Source organism: Engystomops pustulosus, chromosome 7 (assembly GCF_040894005.1).
Source record: "Engystomops pustulosus chromosome 7, aEngPut4.maternal, whole genome shotgun sequence".
Lineage (NCBI taxonomy): Eukaryota > Metazoa > Chordata > Amphibia > Anura > Leptodactylidae > Engystomops > Engystomops pustulosus.
Genome location: NC_092417.1, coordinates 122086797 through 122100622, shown reverse-complemented (window position 1 = coordinate 122100622; position 13826 = coordinate 122086797). Strand labels below are relative to the sequence as shown.

The 13826-nt window shown below is 43.0% G+C and overlaps 1 long non-coding RNA gene across 1 annotated transcript in view; it reads right to left on the bottom strand.

Annotated features, from left to right (window-relative positions):
• LOC140070798 (uncharacterized) overlaps positions 1-13826 on the bottom strand; it is a 68773-nt gene extending 54947 nt beyond the window's left edge. Inside the window, exons 1-2 of the long non-coding RNA XR_011848988.1 lie at positions 13722-13826; positions 7416-7575 (exon numbers count right to left, since the gene is read on the bottom strand). This is a non-coding gene — a long non-coding RNA (uncharacterized lncRNA). The remainder of the gene's footprint in view (positions 1-7415; positions 7576-13721) is intronic.

Below are 13826 nucleotides of genomic sequence, written 5' to 3'. Positions count from 1 at the left end.
CACCTAACCAGTCCCTGTCGGTCCCATCCACAGACTAAACATCAAACTGTCGTCTCTTTTTTGTCTTTTTATCCCCCTTTTCTTTTTGTTCATTTATCCCTAATATTATTGTTGTTATAGTTTGTACTTCACGCTCTGTACCCCCTCTGCTCCTGTAACGCTGTGAATTTCCCCACTGTGGGACTAATAAAGGATTATCTTATCTTATACAGTGAGAAACACTACCGCCATACAGTGAGGAACACTACCTCACTACAGGGAGGAACACTACTGCCTTACAGTGAGGAACACTACCCCCATCTCTAATATACATATTTACAAGGGCAGAAATTACAATTTACAAACATATGATTTCAATTAAAATGGTTCTTCAATTAAAATGCTGGTGGGTTCAACCTCACATAGGTTATCCTTTCTGCACTTTAAACATCACATAGTTTAAGACTTTAAGACACTAACGGAACTTGGACCTGGATCTAATATCCCTTCCAGCGGGTAGGCATCCACTAATCCACTGTCGGGAGTGGCTTCTAGAAACAATATATCATTGATTCTCTACGGTTGCTGAACCCCTGGGTATTAGGTTTGGGGTTGTCTGACATGCAGGCCAAACAACTGACTCAGTTTGCCACAGGCCATACAAGCTACTGAGGCACCATACATTTACATTTAGATATTTGGGAAGAGGGATACTCCATTTTACATCTGAGAATAGAGAATACAATTAGCTTAGTACACATTCACATTGGTACATGGCAATAGAACTGTAGTATATGTCTTGCCTCCGTCTTTAGAAATGTACAATGGTATAGGTCTGAGCGTCCACTGATCATCCAATTAAGGAATCTTCTTTTCTTCTAGACTAGATCACCTGGGGATAATGGAGCAGCCACAACATATTTGTTGAAGTCTCTGGCTTGCTTCTCACGGGCTTGTGCAAGACTCAAGTACTTTCTGGAATTGGAGCTGCCTTGCAGCATTCCAATCAACATAGTTTCATAGTTTGTACGGTTGAAAAAAGACACTTGTCCATCAAGGGATTGGATGAGGAAGGGATTTAGGGGAAACAATTCTATATAACATAACCATCAATGTTATTTAGGTGTAAATAGGCATCTAGACCCTTCTTGAAGCTCTCTGCTGTTTCTGCTGCGACCAGAGCCTGTGGGCAGGCTATTCCACAGATTGACAGTTCTCATAGTAAAAAAGTCCTGTCACCTCCGGTGATTAAACCTTGATTTCTCCAAACGGAGACCCCGAGTGCCCCCTTGTCTTTTGATTTGATTTAATTTGAAACAACTTACCACCATATTTTTGTATGGACCATTCATATATTTAAATAAATTAATCATGTCCCCTCGTAGTCGTCTCTTTTCCAGACTAAATAAATCTAGTTGTTTTGATCTTTCCTCATAAATAAGACCCTCCATACCCCTTATCATTTTTGTGGCTCTACGTTGAACCCTCTCCAGCTCCAGGGCATCCTTTTTAGGGATCGGTGCCCAGAACTGGACAGCATATTCCAGGTGAGGCTGAACCAATGCCTTGTACAGTGGTAATATTACATCCCTATCACGAGAGTCCGTACCACTTTTGATACATGACAAGATCCTACTGGCTTTAGAGGCAGCTGATTGACATTGCATGCTGTTATTCAATTTATGATCTACTTCTCAACAAGGGACTCTCCCAGATTTACTCCCCCAAGGACATATTTTGCCTTTGGATTATTAGCCCCCAGGTGCATAACCTTACATTTATCCACATTAAACCTCATTTGCCAAGTAGATGACCAAACATTCAGTTTGTCCAAGTCACCCTGCAGCCTATGAACATCCTACATAGACTGTATTACACTACACAGCTTGGTGTCATCTGCAAAAATAGACACAGTGCTATTAATTCCTACCTCTATATCATTAATAAATATATTAAATAGTAGGGGGCCAAGCACAGAACCTTGGGGTACACCACTCATAACTGGTGACCATTCCGAGTAGGAATCATTGACCACAACTCTCTGGATACGACCCTTTAGCCAGTTTTCAATCCAATTGCAAATGATTTCTGCCAAACCAATAGCCCTAATTTTACCCATCAAGCGTCTATGAGGGACAGTGTCAAATGCTTTGTCCAAGAACACAATATCCACAGCTGCTCCTCCATCCAGGCATCTGTTCACCTCCTCATAGAAGCAGGGTTATTCTTCGTAAACCCATGCTGGCTGTCACTCATTATATTATTGGATGTCACATACTCCAGTATATAGTCTTTTACTAACCCTTCCAATAATTTCCCCGCAATGGAAGTTAAGCTTACAGGCCTATAATTGCCTGGCGAAGTTCTAGAGCCCTTTTTATATATTGGCACCACATTTGTCTTGCGCCAGTCACTTGGCACCACACCAGACATTACGTAATCCCTGAAGAGTTTAGACAGCGGTACAGCAATGACAGAACTGAGTTCTTTAAGAACTCTGGGGTGTAACCCATCTGGTCCAGGAGCCTTGTACACATTGATTCTATTGAGCTTAGATTGGATCATGTCTACATTCAGCCAGTCTAGTATATTACAGGATGCAAGACCCGCACTGGCACCACCCACGTCAGAAGTTCTTTCTTCCACCGTATAAACGGAGCTAAAAAACCCATGAAGTATCTCCACCTTCTTTTGGTCTTCAGTCACCGATGCCCCATTTTCAGAATAAAGGGGTCCAACCTTTTTTTTTTTTTGCATTGATATACTTAAAAAATTTCTTGGGATTTGTTTTGCTATCTTTAGCCACCTGTCTTTCATTTTGTATTTTGGCTGATTTGATTTCCTTTTTACAGATTTTGGTAAGTTTTTTGTAAATATTGAAAGCCTCAGGTGACCCGTCAGATTTTTATTTTTTTGAATGCCCTCTTTTTCTCATTAATTGCCCTTTTAACTGTAGCTGTAAGCCACGCGGGGTGTAATCTAGCCCGTCTATACTTATTACCTATTGGAATAAATTTAGAAGTATAAAAACCCAGGATAGATTTGAATTTCTCCCATTTAACATTCGTATCATCATTTGACATTATCTGATTCCAGTCTTGTCCCATCTTCCATGTTAGATATAGTTTCAGGGGTAAAAACTCCAATCTCTTGGTCAACTGGTAGTTTACCTGGGCAACCACGCATCAGATAGGCAGGGGCATACCCTGTGGGGATTTGGTTGTACATCTTCATCACAGGCTCTAGGCTCCTCTGGCCATTGATTTCTCTATTCTAATGACAAAGTCTGTAGAAGATTCATCTTCTCATATAAACCATTGCCTTGGGGGTGACATGGCATTGTACGGATCTTTTTACACCAAAACAGTGAACAGAACTCATGAAAGACTTCCGCTTCAAATGCTGCACCTTGATCTATGTAGCCATGAGGTTTGCAGAAATACTCCTGGAATGAATTTCCAGTGGTTCTTGCTGTTTGCTCTCACACTGGGGTGACCAAGAGGAAACATGAGTAGTGGTCTACCATCGTCAAGAAAAGACTTAGAATCAGCTGTATGTGATCTAATGCCACAATCTGCTGCAAAGGAGCCTTCTGATTGGCAGGATGGGATGCATTACCTGCACCAATGTTCATTGGACTGTCTCATACCCGTCTAATAGAAGCGATTATGAATCATGACCTCAAGCTTCTTCCATTCGAAGTGGCCTGCTTGGTTATGGTATACCTTAAGGACCATGGGCACATCTTTCCTCGGGACCACAATCTGCCATACTAGCTAATGGGTGTGTGGATTGATAGCTAGCCTGACCAACTTGTCTTTGAATATGAAGAGCCTCTTCCCTTCCATCCACAAATGCTGTGCATCCCCCTGTGCATCTGGACCTAGGGATGAACCTTCAACTTCAATAAGGTCTCTGATCATGCAGATGGCTGGATAACTTCTCTGGGTTTCAGCCCAATCATGGTGTGGCAAGGGATTTAAAGACTCTTCCAGAGCTTTCCTTCTCGTTACATGGCAAAATGGTACATGTCCCTGTTATAGTATGCTGGCATCTCGATCTCTTCCACATCAGTTGATTATTCATCTGGGTCAGGAGTGTTTGGTACGTGGGACAAGCCGTCTGTATTGTTGTTTTTGGCACCAGCCTGGTAGATGATCCTGAACTCATAGTTAAACAAGTCGGCCATTCATCTCTGTTCCAATGTGCTCATCTCCAATCCAAGTGAGTTAGCGGATTGTTATCTGTGTAGATGGTGAACTTGGCGGATGCCAAAGTCAAGGGTGCCCCTGCGACCCTTGTCTCAGGTCGCAGGCACACCTGAGTACCTCCGTGCGGGCTGTTGCACTCGCCGCGCGACTCACCTCTCCCCATCTGCCTGGACCTCCCGTTGCTGACTCCGGATTGGACTTGACGATGCATCTCTGCCGCCTGCCCTGACTTTGTGCCTGGACCTGACCGCAAGACTGTCTCCTGCTAATGTACCTTGACCTCAGCTGCCACCGCAGGCTAGTCGCACCTGTGGAACGACCTGGTGGTACCCTGCTGCAGCAAGTCCAACCCGCTGGTGAAGACCAGGTGCCACTTAGACTCCGATCCCAGGTGTCGGCTAGTACCACCTCCTATGGTGGTCCAGTGGATCCACGCATTCAAAATTTTGATATCCAAATAGTGCTTAAAGCTTTCCGTTACTGCCCATACGATGGCCAAGAACTCGAGCTTGGAAGAACTGTAGTTTGCAGGATTCCTCTCAGTCAGGGAAAGTTTCCTACTCGCATAGTTGATCACCTTCTCCTTTCCTTGATTCTTCTTGGGACAATACAGCTCAGAGCAATGTATTGCAAGCAACCGTGTGGAGGATGAAAGGGCGGTCATAATCTGGATATGCCAAAACTTCTTCTCCTGTGAGTACTTTCTTCAGATTTTGGAAAGATTCTTCCAATCTGTCCACTCTTAGCCTCAGTTTTGGTATGGCTTACTAGGAGGTCTTAAAGGGGCCCGGCCATCTTAGTGAAGTTCTTGATGAACTTTCGCTAGTAGCCGACTAGGCCCAGGAACTGCTGTACCTCTTTGGTTGTTGCTGGTCTCTGCAAGTCTTTGATCAGTCACCTTGTCTGGGTTTGGTGCCTATCCTTCGGTGCTTACGACGTGACCTAGGTACTGTACCTTAGGCTTCAGCAAATGGCATTTTGATGGCTTCACCTTTAAGCCGAAGTTAGAGAGGGCTTAGAAAGACTTCCGCCAGATGCTGCAAGTGCTCTTCATAAGTCCTGGAATAACTTACCTTCGGCGCTCCCCTTCACCCCCTAGCCCCAACTTTTTCTGTCCTCAGATTCCCTGCAGTGCAGGCAGAGCCATGTCTATGCTTTCTACCCACACACACCCATTATGATGATGTAATCAAGTGGCGACAGGACCTCTGCCCTCTGTGTCGGGCAGCTGAGGACAAAAGAAGCTGGTATTGCGGGGTGAAGAGTAGCTCTGGAGGTAAGTGTTTTCTTTATTTTTATGGGGCCTCCACTGTGAACATTGGGGGAAGCAATGTTGGGGACATTTTCTGGGGCAAGCAATGCTGAGGATATTTTATGGGGAGGACACTGCTGGGGACAATTCTTTAAGGGGAGTTGCTGTAGACATTTCATTGAGGCTCTGATGCAGACATTTCATTAATGGCGGAAAGCCTGCTGCAGGTATTTCATTAATGGTGGGGAGGCTGCTGCGGACATTTTATTAATCAAGGCCACTGCTGTACATTTTATTAGTGTAGGGAGACCACTGCTGTACATTTTATTAGTGAAGGGAGGCAGCTGCTGGATAGGTTATTAGTGAGGGGAGGCTACTCCTGTCCATTTTATTAGTAAGGGGAGGTCATTGCTGGACATGTTATGAGTGAGGAGAGGCCACTGCTGGCCATGTTATTAGTGAAGGGAGGCCACTGCTGAGGCATTTTTTTTGTGAATGGAGATTGCTGCTTGGACATTTTATTAAAGAGTAGCAGCTGAAGTTTCCACCCTAGACCTATACTCAAAATAAATTTTATTCCATTTTTTTGTGGTAAAATTAGGTACCTAGGTTTACAATTAGGTCGGCTTGCGTATGTGGTATGTATATTTTATTCCTCATAGTGAAAAGCCCAAAGACAACGGGACATTATAGATGTGTGTGGGTTGATATAGAAAATGGGGTATTATTTTGTTCCCTTTTCTATAGCCTTCTTCTTATCATGACATTAAAAGGGCACAGTTTTATTTTCCAGGGACCAAGACCCGGCCCGGTCCCTGGTAAAAGATTTTGGGTGCAGCCCGTCCCTAGGTACAAAAAGGTTGTGATACACTGGTCTAGGCACAACAGCACTGTCTGACAATGAAATGTTCCTGGTGCGCTGCACTGCCAGTACCCACTGGTGAAGTCTAGTGTAGAGAAGAATGTAACCGACCTAAGCATGTAAGGAACTCTTCTATGCGCGGTATGGGGTAACCATCCTTATGCATAATCAGATTAATTACGCACATGCACATGGCACCATCTTTCTTTCTCACCGACACGAGGGGAGCTGCCCATGTACTACAACTGTCCCTAATCAACCCGACTTGCTTCATCTCTCTAAACATACCTTTGGCTCACTGGTAATGGGTAGGAGGTACAGGATGGTACCTTTCTTTGATTGGCAGATGGTCCCCAGTGGGAATGTGGTTCTGGATGCCCTTCACTTGACCAAAGTCTAAGGGGTGCTTTCTAAAGACCCTTTCGTACTCTTGTGCGACTCTGTACATGCCATCCCTCTGATGCTGGGGAGTGGTGTTAATGGCAACCTGCATCTGTTGTCACCAATCTGTCAACGGTGCTGGATATCCATTGCTATCCGCATAAAACTGTCAATCTCTCCTTCCGATAATTCTTTCTGCTGCTGCACCAAGGCCTTAATCTTTGCTGAGGATATTTCCTTCTTTGTGTGGGTCTGACATGGTCATATGCCATAAACTAGTCAAAACCTCACCCAAGCAGTTTTCAATAACATTCATTGCCAAGGTTATGGGGGTTACTCTCACCTCTTTCCATATCAACAATTACAATGCATTGAGTTCTGCCCATCCCACCTGGATGGTAACCTCTTTGTAGCCCACTTACCTCAGTGGCTGGCCAATACTGGATATCACAGATAGGTCACCATCTGTGCGAAGTTGTTGAAGTCTTTGTCACTCCAGTACCTCTGGTACACAGCATATGGAATTATGGTTACCAGTGAACCTGTGTCCAGGAGGACTGTGAAGGAGATACCATCTATTACTTATCTATTACTATAGCAGCTCTTAGCTGTCAACCTCCTATATACTTATTGCTCCAGTTAGATGGACTAGATTGTCTTACTCTTGGGGACTGGTCCACTTTTCCAGGGCCCACCCATTTAAAGGATACTCCCTTTCAATATGACCAACCTTATTGCAGCGTCTGCAGATGGGTTATCCAGTGGGATCAAATTGGTCAGTGGGACAACATCCAGTGGAAGGTAGTTGTTATGGCGTAGTCTCTGCCGTGGTAGATGCCAGGGAAGCTCATCTGGACTGGAAGTCCGCTGTATTTCCTCGGTGACAGCACCTGTTTGGAGAAGCGGTACAGTTTTGCAGTTTTGGTTAACTCCTGTACCTGCCACCTCAAATCTGCAGAGGGGTTCTCAGCTTCAATCTGGCAATGTAAACTAGGCAATGTTTGCAGGGAGGACACTGCCCCCTGGTGACACCTGATAGACGGCTGCTTTACTGGCTCACTATAAGCATGAGTATATTCCCATAGCACCTGGATGGCTTGGTCTTTAAACTGGACATGTCCGGTTTCTTAAGGGACATCATACGCAATTGGGCTTTGATGGACTCGGATAGCAGGCCTTTCACAAATTGCTCCGTTAACATCTTATCTTCATCTGGATCAATCTGTTTAACAGCCCGCAGTGCCTCCAGCAGGTTAAGGGCATAGTCACAGATTGTATCCTTGGCCTTTTGCATCTTTATTTCTGCTGTCATTTTGTTGTCAAATATGCCTTTCAATTTAATAAAGATATCTTTTACAGTCTTTTTATTGGTGGATGGCCAGGACTGGTGGAAGTCCAAATAAACTAGTAAGCTTTTACTTAAAATCGTTGAGGGTATGTAGCTTGCCGGTGTACTGTGGCAGCCATGCAGCACCTGAAATGTACGGCATGGTCAGCGGTAGTATTACTGCTGCGGGCCTCTCTGGACTGACTGCTGTTTCTCCTTATCCCTCTCTGAAGGGTACCACTTACTGTTGCTGGCGATAGCTGCTTGGGGTCTCTGGGGCTCCAACAGGGTGAGCAGGCCTGGTTGTGGAGCCCATGTGCATCTCTACATGCAATAGGCCGCAAGATGACAGACCATGCTTTCTTTCACTCATGGAGTCGTTCGCCCACATGGTAGGCTGTAATATGGCTGCTGGCCTTATTCAATCACTCCCCTCACGGAATGGTGTTGATCCTGTTGGTGATGCCAAGTTCAAGCATCCCTTCTCCCAGGCCCGAGGTTCTCCACAAAGAGGGGCACCAGGGGCTGCCACATACAGTGCTCAAAAGCGGGGAAAGGACTGGTAGGGGAAATTGTTCATGACCGCAGTCGGGATGTTCAAACCCAGATGCGGTTAATTGCTGACTTGGGCCCCTGGGAGATAGGTGTTGTGGGTCAACGTGATGTTTAACTCTTTCCAACTAATACCGGCTCCCAGGGGATGTATAGAGGAGTATATCACTTGCCTTGTGGTAATGGAGGCTCCCAAAGAAACAACTCTCTACTTGAGCTTTAACTGCAGGGACACCAGCAACCTTGGTAAGCTATCCTCCTCAATTTGCTCCTCACATGCACTGCACTTTGCTAGCTGTGTGAACTCACTCTGCCTCTGCCCGTCTTCTTCATCTCCCCTTACACTCCTCAGCATAGAATACCTTGCTGTGTTCCTCAGAACTCACTCACTGGGGTACATGTATCATAGTTTCAGCTAGCCAAATTGTCTAATTTTAGCGACTTTTGCAGTTTTTGCGCCATTTTTGCAACTTTTAAGTACGCCTTTGTTTGCACCTTACGCAGTGTGCCTTATGTATCTTTGTTTTCCAGATGTTCCATGCGACTTTTTGCGCAATTTTTTGCGCCAATTTTAGCGACAATTCTGCACCTGGTCCAGGGCAGGTGCAAAGGAATTTTTTTTTTCATGAACCCAATTTTAAAATGTAAATTGGAATTATTTCACATGCTTTAACTGTTTAACATTTTGCACAGTAATCTCTTTTGTCAATATTTTTTAATTTTTGCATTTTTTTTATTGGTTACTTCTTAGGGTGAGGTCACACATAGCAGTTTAATTGCGTTTTTAATGCATTTTGAAACTAATTACAACAGCTGAGGATAGGTGATTTGCCTTATTTCATTACTGTTAACATTTGTGTTTACAAAACGCAAAAACCGTGACGTTAACACATGTGTTAACATTGCGTTTACTATGCATTTTGTAAATTAAAATGTTAACAGTAATGTAATTAGGAAAATCCACTCTTTTCAGCTGTTGTAATACGTTTCAAAATGCATTAAAAATGCAACATGTTAAATCCCAAATTACCAGTAGTGTCCTCTCCTGTATTTAACCCCCTCACATGGCTTGTATCCACCACTGTTTATTCCTGTGTTTCTAATGTGACATCCTGCCCATTTATTGGACTCCACCTCTGAATCTATTCTGACTGTCTATATCTTTTGCTTGGTCTCTGACCATGGCCGATTTCTAGCATTTTTGCTGCTTGAGACGAAAATTGAAAATGCTGTTCTGTTTGTTCCGTCATTCTGAGCAAAAAAAAAACTAAAATACATAATTCTGCTCCAGGTGTCCCTGGGAATCATTCCTCAAAGTATTTTCCCTCTCGGTCCTCATTTAGTACCTTTTTTGGCACATAGCAACCACGGTTTCCAGCTCTCAAAAAACTACAATCAGCAAGATTGAGGGGCGGAGCCTGCCTCCTGTCACCTCATCACAAGTGCCTGCTGCTGACCAATGACAACAGAGCTATCTTATATCTATCTATCCCATATCCATGGCCGGCGCTTTGGGTAGGCAAAGTGGGCAATTGCCCAGGGCCCCCTGAAAGGGGAGAATCTCTTGTTTCAAATGAATCTAGAATTTTGTTTCTAGGTGCCAGGGATCCAGAGAAAAAGTGAGGTTCTATGTGTCACAGAGCCAAATATACAGCCCTCTGACGTGTGACCCCCCCCCCCCCCAAAAAAAAAATTTTTGGCCATCAGGCTGCAGGGAGAATCCACTGCACACAGGAGCTGCTGCACCTCACACATAATGAAATACTCATTTTATATGTTACTTGGTAGCTTGGTTTATAGATATTTAGTTATTTATTTGGGTTACCATTGTGTAAGGAGAAAACAATAATATAACTGGGTGACGCTCAGTGCAATTTTGTCTGGTGCCCCTGTGGATGTAACGTTCCATTTGCTGCATATTTTGGTGAATATACACATGTGGGGTATGTATGACCTCCTCACATCTTACTGTTTTAGGAAAATATATTTTCTTTATATAAGTATCTGGATTTGTACATATTTTAGAGGAAATTTTACATGTTAATTGCCAAATGCATCGCCTGGTTGTCTGCTTTCAAAATTCTATAGGATTTATGGCGCCTTTACTGTTTATTCTGTTTTATTATTATACTGTATTTTGCAGGTTGTGACTGTCTTAAAATTTCTTGCTGAAATGCAGATATCTAGTTATTACAGTTTTAGTGATATTATGTGGATTTATTTATGTGAACATATCAATATGGGACATTTGTGAACTCTACACATGTCCATCTATTACATTTAGGAGATGTGAAGGTAAATATTTTCAGTTTGGATCACATTTTTTTTACATCAAAGTCAAATTTTAGTTTTTTTTAATAAAATGTTTCAGTTTGATTCAAAATCGCATGAAGGCGCCTTTGTCTATAAACTCTTTAAAGGAAACCTACCATTTAGAATGGCAGGGGTAAGCTGTAAGTACCGAGCATCAGCTCAGGGTGAGCTGGTGCCGGTACTTACTTTTGTTAGTGTTATAAACCGCGGTATCGCGGTTTTAACACTTTTTAAACTTTGGAGCAGGAGAGGCTTCGGCGCTGCGCGTGACCGTGCGCGCACAACATCTCCGCTATTCCCTATGTAGGCGCGCGCACGATCGTGCGCACGCAGCGCCGAAGCCTGTTCTTGTCTAGAGTTTAAAAAGTGTTAAAACCGCAATACCGTGGTTTATAACACTAACGAAAGTAAGTATCGGCACCAGCTCACCCTGAGCTGATGCTCGGTACTTACAGCTTACCCCTGCCATTCTAAATGGTAGGTTTCCTTTAATGCAATTTTGAAAATGGGCCAAATGTCTGCTTTCAGATATTATGTGGTTTGTTGGGTTTTTCTTTTAATTCTTTTTGCTATAATTTAAATTTTAATTTTTGAACGTCAAAATTGTAAAAATAGCTCTGGTCAATAACGCGACAAAATATCCAGAAATGCCTGGCAGTGAAAGGGTTAGTACCCCTTGGTTGAATTCCCGGGTGAAGATGCTTATCATCTATCTGCCTAGTTATCATCTCCTACAATCTGACCATTTACAAATCTCATTTTTTCTCTATTTATTAATCAATCTTCTATTTCTCTTCATCTTTCATATTTATCTTCTATCATAATAATGAATAATTCTTTATTTATATAGCGCACACAGATTATGCAGTGCTGCACAGAGATGTCACATCAGTCCCTGTCCCCAGTGGGGCCCACAATCTATTCAACCTACTAGTAATTTTTGGAGTGTGGGAGGAAACTGGAGGACCCGTAGGAAACCCGCGCAAACACCGAGAGAACATGCAAACTCTTTGCAGATGTTGACCAGTGCTGCAATGCTGTAGTGCTAACCACTGAGCCACCGTGCTCCCAATCAATCTCCCTATCATCCATCTATCTCCGATAAAATTCTCCCATATTACAGTTTGTTTTACCATACTAAAAGGAGCCTCTTACTGACTGTGACTAATCATAAGATAGGTTTATTTTGGGGCCCCACTTTTAGGTTTTGCCCAGGGCCCCACTTCTAGAACTGGCCCTGCCCATATCTATCTATCTATCTATCTCCTATCTATCTGTATATCTCATATCTATCTATCTATCTTATATGTATCTATCTAAGTATCCATCTATATATCTATATATCTATCTATTATCTACTCATATCTATCCTCTATCTAATATCTTTCTATCTCCTAGCCATCTATGCATATCCTATCTATATCATATCTATCTATCTCCTATCCATATATCTATCTATCTATCTATCTATCTATCTATCTATCTATCTATCTATCTATCTAGTATCCATTTATCTATCTCTCATATTTTTCTATCTATCTATCTATCTATCTATCTATCTATCTATCTATGTATATCCTATCTATATCATATCATATCTATCTGTCTATCTATCTACCTACCTAAGTAACACTCCAGCACAGCACATGACAGGACAGCTTGTAGACTTGGAGAGAGTCTCCTGCCACTTCCTTGTGTGAGGTGATGGGGGGGGGGGGGGGGCTGCAGTTTCTGTCAGTGTGGATTATTTGTTATACACAAGTGTAGGGAAAGCTGAGGAGAGATAAGAATGTTACTATGTCCATAGTAACAGACATATGTGAGATTGCTGACATCTAGGGGAAGTCAGAAGAATACAAGAGGAAGGAGTAGGATTCGGGTAACTAATCTAATTGCAAAAGGGCTTAAAATTGCCTGCCCTACAACATATGAAAAGTTTTTTGAAATGACGGTTACACTTTAAGTTGAATTTTTATGTAAGTCAAAACTGTATATTTTATAATTGTAGTTCCAGACCAAAATGGAGTTTCAAAATGTATTAAAAGTTAATACAGACACCTTACAGCTGATCATTGCAGCCTGGGACTATAGTAAAGCATTCAGAAAACTTCACTAAAGGTCACAGTGTGCAGAGACGTCCGTCTTTAACTAGGGGCCATCTGTAAGTTGGGTGTCCTTAAGTAGGGGACCATCTGTACTATACAGCCTCCCCCAGTACTATTATACACAGCCTCCCCCCGTACTATTATACACAGCCTCCCCCCAGTACTATTATATATAGCCTTCCCCCAGTACTATTGTATACAGCCTCCCCCAGTATTATTATATACAGTCTTCCCCCCAGTACATAATAGTACTGGGGGGGAAGACTGTATATAATAATACTACAATACAATTGTACTGGGGGCAGGCTGTATATAATAGTACCGAGGATGGCTGTATATAATAGTACTGGGGGAGGCTGTATATAATAGTACTGAGGGCAGGCTTAATATAACATAGTGGGGGAGGCTGTATATAATATATATATATATATAATATATACAGCCTCCCCCACTACTACATTATACAGCCTGCTCCCAGTACTATTATATACAGCTTGCCCCCGGTACTATTATATACAGCCTGCTCCCAGTACTATTATGGAAAGCCTCCCCCAGTACTGTTATATAAAGCCTGCCCTCAGTACTATTATATACAGCCTCCCCCAGTACTATTATATACAGCCATCCTCGGTACTATTATATACAGCCTGCCCCCAGTACAATTGTATACAGCCTTTGCCCCCCCCCCTTTGCTAGTATATACAGCTGACACCCATAAAAAAATAGACCTTATACTTACCTCCAGCTCCACTCCCGCTGGCAGCCGCATTGTGTATAGTGACACAGGCCGGTGTACGTGATGCCGTTGCACAGCCAGATGTGCTGCACTTCTCTACCTATGAAA